Source organism: Rhinopithecus bieti, unplaced genomic scaffold, assembly GCF_001698545.2.
Source record: "Rhinopithecus bieti isolate Rb0 unplaced genomic scaffold, ASM169854v2 scaffold_7121, whole genome shotgun sequence".
In the NCBI taxonomy this organism is placed as follows: Eukaryota; Metazoa; Chordata; class Mammalia; order Primates; family Cercopithecidae; genus Rhinopithecus; species Rhinopithecus bieti.
In genome coordinates this window covers 307,105-328,281 of record NW_016805409.1, presented here as the reverse complement: position 1 = coordinate 328,281, position 21,177 = coordinate 307,105, and the positions used below count along the sequence as shown (strand labels likewise).

The 21,177-nt window shown below is 34.9% G+C and overlaps 1 long non-coding RNA gene across 1 annotated transcript; it reads left to right on the top strand.

Annotated features, from left to right (window-relative positions):
• The first annotated feature begins 8,294 nt into the window (after positions 1–8,294).
• LOC108529809 (uncharacterized) lies at positions 8,295–19,301 on the top strand. Its single transcript, XR_001885687.1, has 3 exons — positions 8,295–8,491; positions 16,824–16,886; positions 18,930–19,301. It is a non-coding gene; the product is annotated as an uncharacterized LOC108529809 (long non-coding RNA).
• The last annotated feature ends 1,876 nt before the right edge of the window (positions 19,302–21,177 follow it).

Genomic DNA, 21,177 nt, shown 5'->3' with positions numbered 1-21,177 from the left:
TCATACTTGAAGTAAGTTTTTAAAATGGTATCTTAATTAAAGTTAATTATTTTCTACAGTGAATTTGCCATTTTATTTAAGGTGCATTTAATCATGTATTTCTTTTGAATATTGAATGAGTAAAATTATATACTCTCTCTCCCACCTTTCACACATTTCTCTTTTGCAGCATTTCTCTTTTATTATTGTTCATCAATTGAATTAATGAACTGTGAAATCAGTTATTATTCTCAGGGTATATAAATTATCATTTTTAAATCTATGCTTCCTTTAATACATATAAAACTGAGAAGCATTTTTCATACATTCTGAAAAAGAAGTAAATAAGCATCAACCTAAGAAATAAGTGCTGGTGAGTTAGAGAGTGTCAGTCACTAGCTGCATATGTGATTCCAGCAGAGACATTGCACTCCATGTGCAAGCTACAAGTAAATGGTATAGAAAGTACTCAGTCAGGGTAAATCTGTCCTCTGGGTCTCTACAGAACATAATTAGTTTCATGTAAAATGAGTGGTTTTCAAGTTTATTATATATGGATTTAATATACCAAATAGATAGAATACAAGAAATGATAAGTGGGAAAATTTCAAAAGATTTATATTTCTTTAGTGAGCACAAAAATAGCCTATCCTGCATTCTTCTCAGTTGCCACAAAATGTGTAGTACTCTGACTTTTCCCACAAGTGAAGTGATTAACTGTCTTGTGAGGGTCTTTTACTCTTTCATTTTTTTTTTTCTACTAAGGATAAAAAATAAAAGAAAACATAAAAGGACACATGACTGAGTTTGTAAAATTAAAGTCTGTGCAAAAATGACACCTCCTCCATATAAAGTGTTTGAATTATACAAATCTCTGGACAATAATTTTGGAAAATTTCATAGGTGCCTTTCAGTTCACCTCTAGTTTATTTGTTATTGATAATATGAATACAACAGGAAAATGAATTTGATAAATTTCTTCTGCTTATCTATGATCATATATTTGTTTTAGAAAGCTTTCCTTTCTATAATGTATTAATAGGGACTTCTCTAAGATTTTATCTTTAGCTTTCTCTTATTACATATTTGAAATAATACATTATATTATTAGAAATACTATATTTCTTAAATAATATTAGAAATAATTTTTTTCTTAGACAGAAGTAGTGTTTTCCTATAATATTTTCCTTCTGTTAAAAACTTTACTTAATTAAGCAAAAGACCTTTATGGCCAGAGACAACTCCTTCTAGGCTATATGTTTGGTGGATCAGAGAAATGGCAATGTACATTCTCAGGGGCTATCTTTATGAAAAGCCCTTCTCTGACTACCTGTTCTGACATTGTCTCCTCAGTTAATTCTTAGTATATCATTCTGTTTCATTTTCTGTCTAGGATTTACTATTATTTTGGCACATTTTCTTCACTTACTTTTTCGCGATACAGATATTTTTTTCAGGTTTGGCCCCCAACTACCATCATTTCCACACAAGATCAGTATCCTTGCCAAACTTATTTCTTCTTTCTTATACCTAGCAGTATGCCTTGTACCACTAAGAATCAAGAAAAACACTCAAAAATTACCTTTACATATCAAGGACAAAAGGAAAATAAATGACACATATATTGAGCATCAGTTATGAGTCTAACAGTAAAGTAAAAAATGTGTGTGTGCAACTGGATCTTAAAATAAAGGTTTCACTTAGGCACTTTCTAAAATGAGATACTGACACAAGTTTCAAAAATTTTCGGATTACTATTCAAAAAACAGTTAGAATAAGAAGCAAGAAGATTGAAGGAGAGAAACAGACAGCAAGGCAAGTGCAGAGAACATGTAAACAACGCAGGAAGCATGCACTGAGGAAATAAAGCTCATTTCTTTGACTCCCCTCTGCTCCTGTCTACTGAACATTCTGGGAACATAGTCTGTACATTCATCATTTCTAATGCAGCATTTCGTTTCTTCACTCAAATGATCGCTGCTCCAATTTTTCCTACCTGAAATATCATTCAGAGTATTTAAGACTTAACTCAGTTGCCATGGCTTCTCTAAGTATTTTCTAATCCCACCAGCATATAACCCCAAAATAGAGCATTTACTTCATTTTAGACCTTGGAAAATATTATCGAATTCATATCTGCTTCCTCTACTTGATTTTAAGGTCTTTCATTATAGGTAACTACTTTATTGATCTTAGCAACTCAGTGGAAGAGAGGACAACTTGTATGTAATTTCCTATAAATAATGAAATGCAATGTACTCAAGGGGAAATAGTACGGACTTGAAAACCACAGAACAGGGTTTTGTCTGTCTGGGGGATTTTCCACACACCTCCCAGTCAGCACACCACACACTAGCTTTCCCATTTTTAATAAGATGCCTAAATTCCCTAAGCCTCCCTGTATGGCTTATAAATTTAGATGTCTAATGCCTCCCTCATAGAGTTTTTGTAGCAATTACATGAGGCAACATATATAAAAAACTAACGCATTCCATATATTACAGATGCTATTACTATTAATACTTTAACTGCGATTAACATTTTAATAATTGCTTTTTTAATGGAAATCAATTTAGTTAGAATGTTGAAAAAACATAGTCATATGTATCTGTGAGCTTCTTCCTTCCACAGTTCAGTGTGCTCATTTTGCACTGATGTATAAGAATTGCCACAAATTGAGCGGCTTAAAGCAACATCCTTTCACATCTCAAAGTTCTGGACGTCTGGAAGTTTTTTGCAAGGCTTTGTGGTATTCTCTACTTTGTTTTCCAAACAGCTGTATCAAGGTCTCAGCCAGGATTGGGGACTTATCCGAGGCTCAAGGGTCCTCTTCCAGTTTTCTTCTTGTTAAAAAAATTCAACTCCTCACAGCTGCAGAACTCATGGAGGCTGTATTTTCAAAGGCTGCAGAATCTCTCTAATGTCTCACCTTTTTTAAAGGCTTACAATGGCTATGTTGACCCCATCCAAGATTATGTTCCTTTTGAATAACTCAAAATCAATTAATAGTAGCTTTATAAAGGGAGAGATATCTCATCTATAAGTTAAGTCCATACTCAAGGGAAGGGGATTATACAGAATGCCCAGGGATGAAAATTTGGGAGGCCATTGGAGAATCTTGCCTATTACAGTCAAGTTAATAACAGCAAGCTAGAAAATGCATGTGCATTTTCTATATATATGTATATTATTGTAGTTACATATATTAGCAGTGTACCTGTGTGTGGATGAACATGTGGTTACAGCAATTGCGTTGGAATATACTAAGTAAAGTGTTCTGAAGATCTTAGTGGAACTCTTGGGTGTAAATGAGTTGGATCTCTGGAACTGAGAAGCAGAACATGTAAAAGCATATTTTATTATTTTAAAAATATGTATCTATAATTAAAGCAAGTAGTATGTGTATGTGTCATATGTCCTTAGGATAAAGACAAACTAATGTTCTATTTTTGAATTAGTGAGCAAAGAGGAATCTGGTTTAAAAAATATTTGATGTGGTAAGAAAAGGATGTTGAGTTTGGCTGAGAAGGCTTTTGGCCTTTGAGTGGTGCCTATATAGCACAAAAATGAAAATCAATTAAAAATAGTGTTTCCAAAGAATTAAATAGAGAAAGGAAGGTAGCAGGGTGGAAGTAAAGAGAGAGGGAAAGGAAGACAAAGATAAGAGTTTGGGGATAAATAGTACCCCATACCCTTCCCTCTACTTGAAATACATTTTCTGGTGATGGCAATAAAGATAAAAAGGGATGAAAAATAAACATGAAGAAAGTGACCTAAAACCAAAATGCTAAAATATATACAATTTATATAGAAAATTATTGAGAAAAGTATTCAAAAAGAAACTATATACTTTGTTATGATTTAAAACCAATTTGAAGTCTCATAGTTTTTTTCAACCTAAAAGCTTACATCATGAAATTTTGCAACATTATTTTAAACTCTAGAAACATCACACCTTGCCCAACTACTGCCTACATACTCTAGAAGAAAACATGGGATTCTTACTAACAAATGACAGACATATTTGTTTTGCATTTTAATGTGATATGCAGAAATAGATTGGAAGCAAATACTGCATTTTTTGGTATCATTTCTCAGAAAAAAACTTTGAGGAAAAAATGTTTTAAAATTAGTTTTGACTTTGTAGTATACCAAATGCATTCATTTTGGGGCATGTTTCCTAAAATCTCTGAAGTAATGATGAAACTTTAAGTCTTTATAAGTATTTGTTGGCATAATTCCACTCTGAACAGCAAGTACATATGACATGAGGGTCGCATTGTGCTGGGGCAGATATGAGTGAAAAGACTAAGAACTAAATGGGAATTTAAAAAATGCTTTTTCTTAATAAAAGGAAAGGAAACCTTTTCTGCAAAATTTAGACTAATATCCCTGGGACATTAAATGGTAAATTAGTAGATTATTGATGGATTATAAATATTAATATATATTTATTTTTATATAAATACATATAAATATATGTATACATATAGGTGTATATTGTATACATATATATAAATATATGTATATTTATATAAATAAAACCTCCATGTCATACATATTTGCCATTCAGAGTGGAACTATGCCAACATATACATATATGGACTTAATTATTCATCATTACTTCAGAAATTTTTGGAAAACATGTCACCAAAATGAATGCATTTAATATACTACAAATTCAAAACTAATTATAAAAAATTTCCTCAAAGATTTCTTCTGAGAAATTATACCAAATATGTAATATTTGCCTCATATGTATATACAGATTATATATGATATATATCTATATGATACACATATATACAGATTATACATGACATATATATTTGCATGACAGAAAACTAGTTGTTGCAGGAAACCATATACATCTCTTTAGAGTACTTTAGACATTTACTTATCTTGAAAGAGAAGATAGAACTCCATTGTTAAAGACAAAGATTCACTTTTCTTGGGATTTTATGGTGTTTATGTCCATAGATGCAAGAACATCTTTCTCTGGGTGGAGATTTACTCAAAAGGAATATTTACAGAGAATGAATTAAGTTACTACTGTATTAATAGCTCTTACATAGTCTATATAGCAGCGAATCCAGAAAAGTCTGACTGGAGCTCCTGAGTTATGATCAAAAGTTAAATCAGACTCCTAATCAGCAGAATGTCCCCTATCTCTCTAGTATTTTGGGACACCTGTGATCAGACAACTAATGGCTGCAGATAGAGTTATCTACAGGGAAAGCCTTGACTCAGAGGGCCTAACTGAATAGACCCACAAGCCTGCAGAATTTGAAAACTGAGAGCAAGAAACTTGACCCTGAAAATCCAAACTGCCCAATGAATGAAGCTTTTCACAGGTCTGTTTTCTATATAGAGGTATGGAGCTCTAGAAAAACAATATTCTTTACTTTAAAGGATAAAAAAAGATCCTCTTTAGTAAGATTTAGCTCAAGGAGCAGAGAAGGCTTTGCAAATAGTTTTAAGATATTGTACAAGATGCCCTGAGCTTGGTTGCGTGACTCAGCATTTGCAATGATGCTATCTATATTAGACAGAGAAGCTATATGAGGTCTCCGGAAAGCTCCTACTTGAGCTTGGAACTCATGCTAGTGTACTGTAACAAGGCCATGTATTCAGTCACAGAGAATTATTCTTTGTGTTTAAAATAGTTCCTGCTATGTGAATGAATTCCTGATCACAAAAAAAGCAAGTGACTGTGTAATCAGACTATTGGCTGCAACTCTGCCCAACACCAGATATTGGGCAATGACTATCCCCATCATCATCTTGGTATTATAAAATTACCAAATCATAAGGTCAGGTGGCCATAGAGGTAATCCATTATGCAATTAAAATGATACTTTCTGGAACTGGCTGGAGAACATCAGGAGGGCACAAGTTACATAAGCAGGTAATAAACCCTGTCTTGTTGAACAAAGTCTCTTTCTCCGCTCATATCTCTGGCCTTATGGCTGACAGAAGCTTAGTTCACAGATAGGTCGGCCTGATAAATTAATACAAGCTGAAAATGTAAAACCACGTCAAGACAGAACAATGAGGAGTTTATTTGTTTGCTAGGACTCTTGTAAAAATATACCATAGTCTTGGTGGTTTGAAACAGCAGAAATTTATTTTCTCACTGTTCTGGAAGCTAGATCTCTGAACTCAAGGCATCAGCAGGGTCATTCTCTCTCTCAAAGCTGTAGAAAACAAGTGTTCCTTGCCTCATCCTAGATTCTGGAGGCTGTCAGAAATCCTTGGCATGTGTTGTCCTACAACTACATTGCTCCAATCTCTGCCTCTGTTGTCACATGACATTATACCCGTGTGTGTCTCCATATCCAAACCTTTCTTTTCTTTCTCTTATACAGACACCAGTTACTGGATTACGGTCACATTCACCGGTCCCAAGAGTTACAATTTCAACATATATAGGTTGGTGCAAAAATAATAGTGGTTTTTGCCATTGAAAGTAATTGAAAAAACCGCAATAACTTTTGCACCAACCTAATAATTTGGGGAGCCATGGTTCAACACATAACAAGGAGTGACACTAAAGACTGGTGCCAGAGGGAATCCTCATTGTGAGCAAACCTTGGAGGAGTAAGTTGGTGGCTCACTTGTCTAGCCAACTGGTGAGGGTCTTGAAAGGAATGAGGTGAGGAGTTCAGAATCAAAGAGGCCTGGAGGAGCAGTACTCATGTTTATGCTGGTGAAGACTTTTGTGCCTCAAGACTGGAAGCGGTGGTTCATGCCTATAATCCTACCACTTTGGGAGGCCAAGGTGGGGGTGGATCACCTGAGGTCACAAATTCAAGACAAACCTGGCCAACATGGCAAGACCCTGTCTCTATTAAAAATACAAAAATTAGCCCTAGACTTGGTGGCACATGCCTGTAGTCACAGCTACATGGGAGGCTGAGGCAGGAGAATTGCTCGAACCTAGGAGGCAGAGGTTGCAGTGAGTCGAGATTGCGTCACTGCATACCAGACTGGGCAGCAGAGCAAGACTCCATCTCAAAAAAAAACAACAAAAGAAAAATGTTTTCGTGCCTCAGGTTAATGACCACTACAGTTTACACATCACATAGGATATGTTCAAAAACTATATAGACTGGCAGGGCACGGTGGCTCATGCCGGTAATCCCAGCACTTTGGGAGGCCAAGGCAAGTGGACCCCTGAGATCAGGAGTTCAAGACCAGCCTGGCCAACATGGTGAAACCCCGTCTCTACTAAAAATACAAAAATTAGCCAGGTGTGGCAGTGGGCACCTGTAATCCCAGCTACTCCGGAGGCTGAGGCAGGAGAATCACTTGAACCTGGGAGGTGGAGACTGCAGTGAGCCGATATTGTGCCATTGCACTCCAACCTGGGGAACAAGAGTGAGACTTCATCTAAAAAAAAAACAAAAAAAAACACCATACAGACAGGATGGCCATTAAGTGCATTAAGTGGGCATCAGTCAGCTTATGTTCTTGACTACCAGTATTTGTGGAAGAAGCCATGAATACAGTAAGTGTGGCAGCAGAAAGGAAAGCTAAGCATAGGTCCAATGGTTTAAGCTTTTTTTCAAAAATTCCAGATCTACCTTCCACTGATGTTTGAACGTCTAAAGTTTACAAAACAGATATCAATGCTGAGCCCATGAAATGGTGCTAATGGCTCCAAGGAGACTAATTCAGTCGCTCATGACAAAGTAATTATTTCCAGCCCTTGTATCCTGGAGGGAAGCATTTCATCCAAAACAAAATTAGCTCTTACTTTAGTACTGATTTGCCTTCCCCACCCATAGTTTTACTGACAACACCAACATCTAAGATTTATAACATGTGACATCATTTCAGTTTAAAAGATCCATTTTATAGAAAAGATAGGGTAACAATGAGAACATGACTGTGAGATCCACTGTTTCTATCCTATGTCATATTATCCAGAATTACCAGGCTAATGTTATAATGGGATGTCTTATTATAAAAGACTCAACTATGGTACTATGTCTAACAAAACACTCCTCAGGGTTGCAATGTTGTCTGCAAGAATACAGTGTATGCATTGAAATGATTTCTTGAAATAGGAAATTTGAATCGAATAGTGGAACATACAAGTTCATTGATGAAAGAAGACTGGCCTTTCTCACCACCACTGCCAGTCACCTTGAGGAATGTAGTCTTCCTTCCTCTGAAATCTTAGGCTCTGATGGATTACATGTCTTGGTTTCTTAGGTATGAGAGGTGGGAACATTTGTGGTAGGGAACACAGTAGAATAGGGTTCTCTATTACATAATGGTGGCAGGGAGGAAGTGTTGACATCGGAACTTCCTCTTGGGCCTCTGGTGGTCTTCCATGCCTAGTAGAATGGGGAAAAACAACTGGAGCAATTGAGGTTTGGGTTAAGGAACTCAAGAGTTTGGACTTCTCAGAGATGAAGATCTGGGTCACTCCAGCAGGCAAGCAACGAAGGCCAGATGAAATGCTGCTTGAAGGGTTGGCATATCTAGGATTGGTGGTGGAAATGTGAGATGAAAAATATCACTAACAACCTGGGGACCAGTTGGAGTCAAGATGATTGCAGCTTCTGTAGCTTATTTCGCTGACCATTGCATATTAAATCATTTGTAGAGACCATGAAGACTAAGTAACTGAGAAGATTTAATGCAGGGTGCATATGGATTGAGTGCAGGGTGTGGTTTTCATCCCTTTATTACTAATATCCCAGCCGTCCATCTCCCATGCCTCCCCCATGATTTCTGCCAAGGACAAAGGAGGAAGGGCCCACAGAAAGTGCAACTCAAAAAGACAGGAAAAAAAACTCTAAAGAAGCAATTTTTGATCAATTGAAATGAAAGCTGATAGATAAATTATTGGATTGCACAATCTTGAAAAGCATCCTATATGCTTCCTAGAAGCATCTGTTGCCCATAATGATAAACTCAAAAATGCACGTTGGTATTGTTTTTCCCTTCCTCCCTGCCTCACTCTGCCTAGTTCTTCCCTACTGCACCCTGGCATCGCTTCCCAAACCATCTGCACACAATGCCTCATCTCAAGTCTATGTTTGAGGAAATTCAAGCTAAGACAAGAAACTTTATCCTCCATCCTCCAACTCATATTTAGCATTGTTTCAGTCATTATGACAATAATATATTTATCTCTAATACCTGATTTTTAAAAGTAGCAAACAACCAAAGCAGATTGTGTCCCATAGCATAGATTATTAACACATAGATTAGCATGCTTTGGTTATTTTCAGCTTTTTTTCCCCCTTATGGTCTCCATGTCAATTAATAAGACAAAGAGGTGCATATGTTTAATTTTAAAGTCCTCAAGAAGGATCGATAAACTGTCCTTTTTAATACAATGGGGAGCCACTCGAAAGATGAATATCTGTTATTGATGAATACTTTGAAGTCAGTTCTCTGCTCTCTTTCATGAAAAGAGACAGCCAGAAAATCTGAGAAAGTAAGTAGGTTATCTAAGGTAACTCCTGAGGATTATGAACAATATCCTGATTATGAACGATATCTCAATTACTTGAGATCTCTTCATTCATCCAAACCACTAATATTTTGATCATCTGATAGGTTCCAGGAAGTTTTCTGGATATTTAGAGTATAGCGGTGAATAAGATAAAGAGCCTCTGACTTCTTGCAACTTATATTCTATTTGGTAAATTGAACAAAATCATAAGCGTGTATGTCATGTAATGATGCATGCTAAGAAGAAAATAATTAGAAAGGTAAAGAGAGATAAAAGGGATAAAGAGGGCTGAGGATTGGCATCTAGACAAGGGAATAGAAAAAGGCATTCTTAAGAAGATGACATTTCAATAGCATCCTGAAGGAACTGGGAAGTGAACCATCAACTATTTGGGGATGAGTTTTCAAGACAGAAAGAATAAGAGGGAAAGGATCCGAGGCAGGAACATGCAGAGCACACAAGGAAAGAGTGCGGAGGCCAGGGCAGGGTGCAAAAGGGAGGTGGGAAAGAGAGGCCAGATTGCTGAGAGGCACGTAGGCCACTGTAAGACTTTTCCTTTTTTTTCTTAGAAAGATGGAAATGCCCATGAGTGTTTTATGCCCAGGGAAACCTTGACAAGAAGAAGACGCAGATCAGAAGTGTGATGGCATCCTAAGCAAGCAGTGTGGTAACAATAGGGTCTCAGGATTCCATTAACTTTCAAAGCACACAAAATTAATGGAAAATTTAAACATTAAGTAAAACCATTTTAATTCCACTTTAACTCTATAGTAATGTGAATTCAGTTTTTAGGCCACTCTTTCTCTCTTCTACTCTCTCAATATCTGAGATTGTTGACTGCTAAAATATCACTGATTTTACTATAATCTGCTACAATACAACATTTGCAAGACATAGTTGTGATTGCCTGTCTCTAAAAGCTTCACAGACAGAATGCAGAAGCCATGGATAATGCTGAGCCTCAGACCTAAGGGACTGCTCTTGATTAATTGCAAAGTTTATTTTTTTGTCTCTTTTTATAACGCTGTGTCATCTAGGGGTCCCCAATCCAATGGCTTGTGTTCTGTTGCTTAGTTCCTCATGTCTACTGAACAGCTGCTAAATGTGGCAGCCTGGTGTGCAGAGACCACAAGTCACATTTCCAGCACACGTTCCCACATCACCATCGTTATTTCACATTTTAAAAGAATACCAACCAAAAATGAGATGCCAATCTTTTACAAAAGCCAAAACCCATTTATTTATATAGATAGAAGGATAAACACATATACATTTGATGTTCAAGCAACTTTTATTTTATATACAAATAAAAGATTATTTAACACCAGAATTATGTATTGACTGAAATATCTCAAAGAGGTACCCTGACATATATTTTATATTTATGAATTATATATTTCAAAGGAAACACATGCCTGCTTTTTTAGGAAACTAGTCTGAGGTTTATAGTATGCCTTATACACCTATGCCCTTGATTTTATTTTCTCAAATGAGCAGAGATTTGAAAATGGCTCTCATGAAATTCAATTACCATTTTTTAATGTGCCAGGGCTTCCAAAGACTGTAATTGTGGTAAATCCTCAGGGAGTATCCCAATGATCAATGGAAAGTCTTTGCAGGGTAGAAAACATGTTGCCTAATCTGCTCTCAAAAACAAATTTATCTACCAAAGGTGGTCTTTATAGTAAACCGATGAGCAATTTTATTTCCTTCACCCAGCGCCAAGAACTTCACTGGTTTCCCAACTTTGCACTTCTGCCATATGAGAGCGCAGCCAGGAGAGAGAGAAGAAATGGATAAAAATGGCAGCATGAAACTGTATACACCAGCAGGTGTCCAGTCACAGCCTCTGTGTCATACTATATCTGAGTTTCCTGAGCAACTATGCTCCCTAGGAAACTGGTTAAACTGCTTCTGTAGAAACTATTTACTGAGCAATTCCTCCTTTAAATCAGCTTTATGTAGAGAGTGCAAGATCGTGATGAGAGAATATTTTCCACTTCCTCAGTTCTATAGACCTTCTTGTGGAGTATTTTAGAACTATACTGAATAAATGTGAAACCATATTTGTCATGGTTTTCTGTTACTTTTCTGCTTATTTCATTGCATACAATACAGAGAAAGCAATACTGTAGAATGTTGTTCTTCATTTGATAGTTTTGGAGAGCTAGAGAAATTACCCAAATTGCTTATGGAACTAATTTGAGCTATTCTTCTCCCAAACAAGGCACATAAATGACATACACTGCAACGTGGGTTCAAAAGAACATTGAATTAACCTGTCTTATAATGAATTACATCTATCTTTACTAAATTGAGCCATATTTATGCACTATCATGAGAAACATGGAGTTACATTTTAATACAGTGAAAATGCATATATTAATTAAAATACACACCTTCTTGTGATCTCCATGTTTTATTCACATTTCTGAAAGTTAATTTTTATTACTGCTTTCACTTATTAATCCAACCTTTAAATATCCTGTACATTTCCCTGTTTTATTAACTTTAAGACAAGATTAGAAGTTTAGAAATAGAACTATTGTCTAGGGCCAAAATATGTGTGAGTTGACAAAAGAAAGAAAAGAGAATTATAAAAAAATCTTTATCTGTAAATTTCTTGATTAACCTTATGGTGCTTATTACAGTAGAAAATAATGCACTTGTTTTCAGATCTATTTTATCCATTGGAATACAAGTCCCATAAGAGCAAGTATAGTTTTCATTTTTAAACCCTAGCTCAGAGAAGGATCATGAATATTCAGTAGATTAAAAAAAACTAGTGCAAGATAGAGTGAACTGAACGCCCCCCAAAATACCTGGAAAAGCTGGATATGCTCAGTTTTTCACAACAAAACATTTATTGCTTTTCCCTGCTTTATTTTCAAGTTGAATATATTAATATGTTAAAGAAGGTAAACTTGTTAAGTTCTTATCACCCTAAATTAAGTACTATTCATAGACTATAATTGTATGTTTCTCTTTTTATAGATATATATGCATGTATGCCACACACGTGCTTTTGCTTAAATAAGATGTGATATTACTTTAAAAATACACATATTTGTCTTATTTTCTCTGCCTTATACCACTCTTGCTCTAAGCCTTTCATTTTTTTTTTGTCATTGTAAAATTAGTTTAGTAGAAATTCTTATGTATTGTAAGTTTTAGCAAAAGAAATACTAAGGCAAATTTGTTGACTCTTGATGCTGTTTACATTTCTTACCATATTTTGGATATTTTTTACATATTCAAATATCTCTATATTTTCTTTTCTTTTTTTATTTTTATTTTTATTTTTTTTTTGAGATGGAGTCTGGCTCTGTCACCCAAGCTGGAGTGCAGTGGCTGGATCTTAGCTCACTGCAAGCTCCGCCTCCCGGGTTTATGCCATTCTCCTGCCTCAGCCTCCCAAGTACCTGGGACTACAGGCGCCCGCCACCTCGCCCGGCTAGTTTTTTGTATTTTTTAGTAGAGACGGGGTTTCACTGTGTTAGCCAGGATGGTCTCGATCTCCTGACCTCGTGATCTGCCCGTCTCGGCCTCCCAAAGTGCTGGGATTACATGCTTGAGCCACCACGCCCGGCCTATATTTTCTTATGTAATTTTCAACATTTCAGTATTATTTTTAAAAATCCTCAATTTCTAGATTATAAAGACAAGCTTTTATCTTTTCACATTTTTATTTGCTTTATTTTCTACATTTATGTCACTAGGGATGACAGAATTTATTTTTGTACATAATGTAAAATCAAAGTCCTTCCAGAGTGAGCTGGATGGAGGCTTTCCCCATTCCAACATATACATAGAAAGCAGAGGGCTAATTAGCCATACAGAATCCCTTTATTCTTAGAAATTGGCTGTTATTCATTATTGAGTGTCCAGAGCACACCAAAACCTAAATTATAAAACAATATTTTAATAATAATTTCTCTGTTAATCTTTTTAAGATATTTCACATTTTCTTGCTTTATTGAATAATGTTGAGTTACATTTGTTGCTGAGGACTGTTTCTGCCTTCCTTTTATTCCTTGCAATAGACTTGAAGCTCTTTACCATTCCTACCTTAAATTATTCTCTTATTTTAACGTGGTGGAAATACAGGCTGACTTCCTTCTAGCTAACACTCCACAATCTTTATCAGTGTCTCCACCAAAAGAAATGTACCCATTGAAATTCCACAAATGTGCATTTCCAAGCTTTGTTTCTTTTCTCTCTGTGCTCCTTGATAGGTGGCTATTATGAGTTGAATTTTGTCTCACAGAAAAGTATGTTAAAGCCCTGACTCTCAGTACCTCAGAATGTGACCTTATCTGGAAATAAAATCTTGTACCACATAACATTTTGGTCAATGACAGATCTCATATAGAACAGTGGTCCGTTAAGATTATAATACTATGATTTTACTGTATGTTTTCTATGTTTAGATATGTTTAGAGATACAAATACCCCTGTGCTACAATTGCTTACAGAATTCAGCACAATAACATGCTGTACAAGTTTGTAGCCTGGAAGCAATAGAATCTATCATGTAGCCTAGGTGTGCAATAGACACTACCGTCTATGTAAGTATACTCTACATAGACAATACAGTCTACTAACACTGTAGAAGACCCAATTCACTCTTCTCCTTACTCACTACCATCTAGCCACACTGCTCATCTTTCACATACTGGAGTATTTGATTCTGTTTGTTTGTGCTGTTCTCTTGTGTGAATAATTCTCCCCCATACCCACAATCATTCTTTTTCATGGATGTCTCTTCATCATTATTCAAGTATCAATTTAAGTGCTACTTTCTTAGAGAGGCCTTCTTTAACTACCCTATCTAATGCTGTTACTGGATTTGCTATTACTATAAATCTATTTCAAAATATTTGGCCATTGGCTCCATCCTACTTACCATAATATTATATAATTTACAATGTACAAAATTGTAGAGTTTTTGTATGCAAATTTGATAGCCATCTGCCTTCCACTTTAGACTCTGAGTTATGTGAAGAACAAAGCCACAACTATTGCATTCGCCACTGTGCCACAACTATTGCATTCGCCACTGTGTCTTGCTTCTTAGTATAAGGCCTAGTAATCAAATAGCAATCATCAATGAAGAAGAAAAGAAAGGAAGGAAGGAAGGAAAGAAGGAAGGAAGAAAGGAGGGAAGGAAGGAAGGAAGGAAAGAAGGAAGGAAGGAGGGAAGGAAGAAAGTGAGAAAGGTGCTGAGGGAGAAAGGAAGGGATTAATGACATAAACAAGATATGTTATTCCTAAAATGAAATGGCTCTCATTTAACATGCTAAACAACCGGATAGAGAGACTCACCTATTATCAGCTGTTTCTTGTCTCTGTTGACTTGTGTCCAGCTATTGGAATCTATGGCATTGTTTTAAGTGGCCAAAGAGAGACTTTAGCTTCTAATGTTATACATTTAGCTAGTCTTTGTATTTTCTCTAAATTTGGGGTGAACAATTGTGTTTTTTAAATGTTAAGCTTAAAGAAAACCTGATTTCTTCTCCATCAAGATATTACTATCATTATCTGCAGTCACTCAGTCATGTATTTATAGACTGTGCATTATCATTTGATATTTATTCTAAGAAAAACACTAAGGTACATTCAAATATGTATTATATATTAAAATATTGTTTATATTTGTTTATTTATTTTAATATTTTATTCATTTTTTTGAGACAGAGTCTTGCTCTGTTGACAAGGTTGGAGTGCAGTGGCATGATCGTGGCTCACTGCAGCCTTGACCCCCTAAATGAATTAATATCTCAGATCAAACTGCGGATTTTGAAAAAGAAAGTATTCCTTTCTTATTGAATGTGACTAAAGCAGGATGGAAGAAGTTATCTGATTTATCAATAATATGATTGTCCAGTTAATTTTTTTCAAACTTTAAGGAATTCTCAAAATATTATATATTCACATTATGTAGTTTAAGGAGGAGTGATATAAATGGTTTTCTCCAATTTTTTTCTCCTGCTTCAACTTACTGCTTCTATTTCTAAGATACAAAACAAAGTAATGGAGGAAAGAAGAGCATACAAAAATAATATTTTGGAAGTATTTCTTCAGGGTGATTAGGCAGCTTTCACTTAGGAGTGTTCAGAAAGTATATGCCATGCTCTCAGAACATCTCAATGAACTCAGGTAGCAGAAGGAAGCAACATGATGGGTTTCCAGTGTCAGTCATGAGCATCTTAATAAACTGATTAAGAAAGCCTTAATAAACTGAAGAGCTTTGCAGTGCCTGCAAATCATATTTATAAGCCAATACAAACTTTTATCTATTAATATAAAGGAAAACCAAAGAAAATTTAAAGAGAAACTCAGTGGCCTCATTTGTGAATTCTGATCACATAATTATTAAAGACCATGGACACTGCATTTTTATGTTTTACTTTTCGGAAAAGACAGCTTGAGTTAATCCAATAGTCCCCAAATTCTGTTGAATGTGATTTCATCACAAGGTTTATATGAAATAGCTACTAGTAAAAGAACAACAAAAAAAAAAAAAAAAAAAAAAAAAAAAAAAGAAAAGTGGATAACACTAGGCCTACAATGTTATTCTATGATTTATTAGTGCTTCATTCCATTGATGGTATAATTTTCTGTCTACATTTAATAGTTTCTACTATTTTTCTATAATTGGAAAAAAAATAACTAAAACTGCCTATCTCACTGGTCCGTAATGAATGCAGATTTAATGTTAGACAATGTCAATGGGTGGGAAAATGCAATTATTCTCATGGCAGCAACTCTTAATTTAGGTTATCTCCCAACAAGCTGCTGGCTATCTCAAAAAATTAAAACACTCAATCCAAAGCCATCTTGAGATATGTATGGTAATGCTAGACTTTTTCTCATAGCCTTGTATTTAGAACCTAACATTTCTTAAAATTCTTGTTTCTTAGCAAATTGGCAGAGTCGCTGGCTTGAAGAAAATTGTTAAATTTCTGAAAAGACCATGTGTATTTTATTTTAATGTTCATCATATGTATCTTTTCCAGGAAAAGTAGTTAAAATTTGACTTCTATATTCATATAGATGATGGCAGCTTAGAGGCAATTTAGCTCATTCTTCTGTGTTAAGCAGTGACTATTTCCTCTGAGCAATATCAGACTGATAAAAATCAATTCTGCTTTTCACAGACTTCTATAACAAGTTACTACTGCAAGAACCTTTTCATCTAATAACAGTGTGCAAATTTCTTCATTGTATTTCATTTTTTTTTTCCAGTTTATCTCTACCATCATAAAGGCAGTAAGAAATTTCAGGGATAATTCATCCACCCCAGTGTTTTTATATAAAAAAGTAACTGAATCATTTAGATAGCTTGTTGTCTCTTCTATTTTTAAAGATCTTTGCTTGAAAGCTAGCTCAAGACACGCCACGCATATTTGACATCATAAGGAAAGAAATGGTAAGGATTTTCAGACAAAGATTCTGAAGTTATAAAAGACTGGGCCACAACTGTTTTCTAAATTTGTAGTCTTCGATAAGTTATTTCAATTCTGATGCTGTATTTTCTCATCTGTAAAATGACAATGATAGTACACCCTCATGTTTATTAAAATAATTAATTGCTATAATTCAAGTGGAGTTCATATGTATTTATAACAGGAACATTGCTTTCCTTACAAAGGTTGTACTAAATTTAACTTTCTATAAAGGTAAAGTCAATATTTCATATAGGTAAGCTGGGCATTCATTTATGAGATATGGTTTAGAAAAAAGTACTATAAATTAAAGGTAAAAGTATGTTAAGTTATAATTACCACATCATACACCAATAAAGGTTATGAATAGTTTGATCCATGTTAAAAACTATTTTTACAGAATATTAATCTAAATACTCATTTCAGGCAAGCATCTTGTCTACAAAAAATTCTGACAATGACTTTTCAAACTTTATATAAAATTTCTAAGAATTAAGACACTGCTGTCTTTATAAACACATGATTCTGTCTTCAAATAACTATAAATATAAGACATTTATGCCAACATTTCATTGTAATTCCCTCTTGTAATTTCTACCCATTTGTATCAATTATAATCCTTAGATATTAATCCCTCAGTCTCATGATCGTTATTCTAATACTGATATTTAATGATATCAAGCTCCATTCTCTACTATTTTTTCCCTTCAAGTTAAATCTCCCTTTAGTCATTGTTTACCTCACATAATTAAAATTCAAGTTATCTCATAACCACATTAATCCTTGATAAATGTAAACCTTTTAGTCCACCAAAACTTGCGTTAGCAGCTAGGAATTGTTCTTTCCTTCTTTGATCCCCTTCCCTTCCTTAAAGGCAAGGCTCTAGCCCTATGTATATATTATGTTCTATCTTGCAAGTTTTGATTATAAACCAATCTGCGTTCTTATATTCGCTAATGGCTGATATAAAGTATGATGTGCCCTAAGGTAATTTACTTTCTAAGGAGAATCTTGATATGCAAAACACATTAAAGTACAAAGTAAGCTCTAATGGTGGGGTGAAGTTTTATGATATGATCATAATTTAGAAAGAGACTCAGTTCAGGGCTACATCGAATGACAACATAGAGAAAGTTCCTCATTCTAACTACTCATAAATGGTCATATTCTTTTAAAGATATATTGAGACAGACTATCAAGATTTCTCTAATTATCCAATAGGGATTTTGCTACAGATACAAAAGCCCATGGCCATTTTCGTCAGAGAATATTAGGAGAGCATGGAATCTTTGTGATTATTTACCACTCTTTTACACTGGCTGAAGTAATGCCCAGAAAACTTTAAAAATTTGTACAAGTTCATACACTTAGTTCACTTGGAAGATGTGCCTTACTTAAATCCAGGCATCTTGAGACTTAGGCCCATTTTTGTTCTATTAACCTCATGAAACTACCATCAGTTGATGTTTGTGGGGATGAAGTGATATTTTAGACAGTATCAAAACTATCCTGGAGTTGGCAAATTGTCAATACAAATAATCACTTATGGATGAGAAAGGATAATTTTATTTCCATTTATATTTAAAGAGATACATTACTAGAATTTTATGTTTGCTATATAGAATTTGTTAATGATGATATTAGAATCATCTAAGTTGTCTTTGACACGTGTTTGTGCTCTTTTTGAAAGTTAATTTCTGTGCAATCACAAATTTAATTGGAATTTACCATTAATAAGTAGATTTCTGCCTTTGTAAGCCATTCAAATTCAGTAGTGCCTAATGACTACTGGATTATCACCATCAATACAATATGTATTGTCAAGCATATACCTATATCATGCAGTCATTTAAAAAATTAACACTATGTTTTACGCCAAAGGGTTAATCATTGAGAATTGAGAATAGTTGTTCAGGCACTGTGATATATGTTGTTTGATGTGTGAGTTGCTGTGATTCAAATAATGGCCTTCAGTTTGCAGTGCCATCAGCCTGGTACATGTTACCAATACTAAATTCATTTTTTAGAGCAGAACCATATACCCAACTTACATTGCAATTACTGCAGAGGAAGAGAGATGGAGAAGTTAAAATGAAACATTTCAAGGATGAATGGGCACTGAAAATTGGTAAAGTGGCAGAAAAGTCCAAACTGGAAGAATGAAATAGTGAATGTATGGAGAAAAAGGAGTTTGGAAAATAGGAAAAAATAAAAATAAAAAGATATTTTGCAGAAACAGCTGTTTGCTGTTGCTAAAAATTTTAGCATTTAAATGTTCTCATTCAGGCTCTGAAGTTAGCACTTCCTTGAAGTAGTTCACACCTTTGCTATTGCTCCTGTTCAGCTACAGATCATTTTTTGCGAGGCTGATTTTAACAAGAAAATGGTGCATTCATTTACAACGTGTCGAGTGTTTTAAAAGTGGCAAAATCTAGGCTTTTGTAAAATTTTAAAATCTGGAAAAATTAGAAATCCTTTATAAAGCTCTTTAAAATACCAGAATGGCTTTATGCACAAAAAAATTACATGCTGATTAAGAAAATTAGAAAATTCAGTAATAAAAAAAGAAGTATATCTACTTCTAAGCCAGTGGGTTTCCAATGACTTTCTAGAGTTTCTGTTTGGTTGTGAGCCACATATAAACTTAGACACTATTTAAATATAATTTTTATTATAATCCTCCTTATTTTCTTCCTTCCCTACCTCTTCTCCCTCTTCTTTCTTCCACTCTCTTATTTTTTTATTTCTTGTTTTCCTTTCTTTTCTTTTGTCTCCACTGCCCTATTTTCTTTTTTCTGCCTCTTATTTTTTTGTTTGTTTCAAATGTTTATTTGTGTTTTTTAATTTAAAAAATAAACTTGAAAGCAAAAAAAAAAAAAAAAAAAAAAAAAAAGCCTGTTCAAGGTTCTTTCTCATCTTCCCTTCACTGAGTAGCTAATGTTTAGAGCTTCACATTTCTGAAATATTTAATTTTCAGATGCAGATAAGATAAGCAATGGAGCATTCTGTGCATAATATATATACTATTTATATATTTTGGTAAATACCAAAAAATAGGCAAAACTGGCCTAAATTTAAACGATGTTTCATTATTTAAATACAATGAATTTCCCAAATAAAATTATAAATGCATAATTCCTCACTTAACATTGTTGACAGGGTTCTTGGAAAACTTTAATTAAAATCTATTTTACCGTAAGGTCAATTGGTAAAACCAGATTAAGTTCTCATATCTATTTTGGGTCACAAAATATCCATCAAACCCTGAAAATGACCCAACACACTTTTATATTAAACATTGAACCAAATGTAAGGTTAGGTGTACGTCATTTAAGAAAGATTAATAAAAACAAGTATAATAATTACTTACCCAATTATTCACAGTTCAGGGTTGAGGGTCCACCTAAGTTCATCTAGGCAGCTTGGGCTTGGGGTACAAGGGCGGGCACCACTCTGGATCAGATAACTGACTCATCTTGGGGTGCACTCACACGTACAGATACAGGCAAGTCAGATTGGGACATTTAGACACACAAATTCACCTAATGTATATATCCTGGAATGTAAGAGGAAACTGGAGTACCTCGAAAAGCCCATGTAGACATGGGAGATATGGACTACTTATTCAGACGGTAGCGCAGCCCAGGAGAGGAATTAATTTACTTCCTCATCAATGTTATAACAAAATGACATTGAATGAAATAATGACTATTTGAATACCTGGCTGTATAAAGTTGGACTTCTATTGGCTAAAAAATATGGGAAAGGTTGAAAAAGATTTTCTGATACAATAATTACTCTCTTTTGTCCCAAAGTACGGTGACGATTTGAACACAAAAGAAACATTAAACAGTATTTTGGGTGCTGTTTGAGTCTGTTTTTGCCACTATACAGAACACCTGAGGGCTGGGCAATTTATAAAGAGCAGAAATGTATTTTTCATCGAGTGGAAGGCTGACAGTCCAAGATCAAGGGTGTCGGTAGGTTATGTTGTCTGGTAAGGGCTGCTATCTGCTTTCAAGGAAGCTGAATGGTAAGCTAACTGAATGTGGCCTGTAGCCTCTCTAATAAGGGGCCTTCAACCCAGTTCACAAGGAAGAGCCCTCCCTGGTCTAATTACGACTCAACATCCACTTTTTTTTTTTTTTTTTTTTTGAGACGGAGTTCTCGCTCTCCGCCGCCAGGCTGGAGTGCGGTGGCCGCGATCTCCACTCACTGCAAGCTCCGCCTCCCGGGTTCACACCTTCTCCTGCCTCACCTTCCCATGTGCTGGGA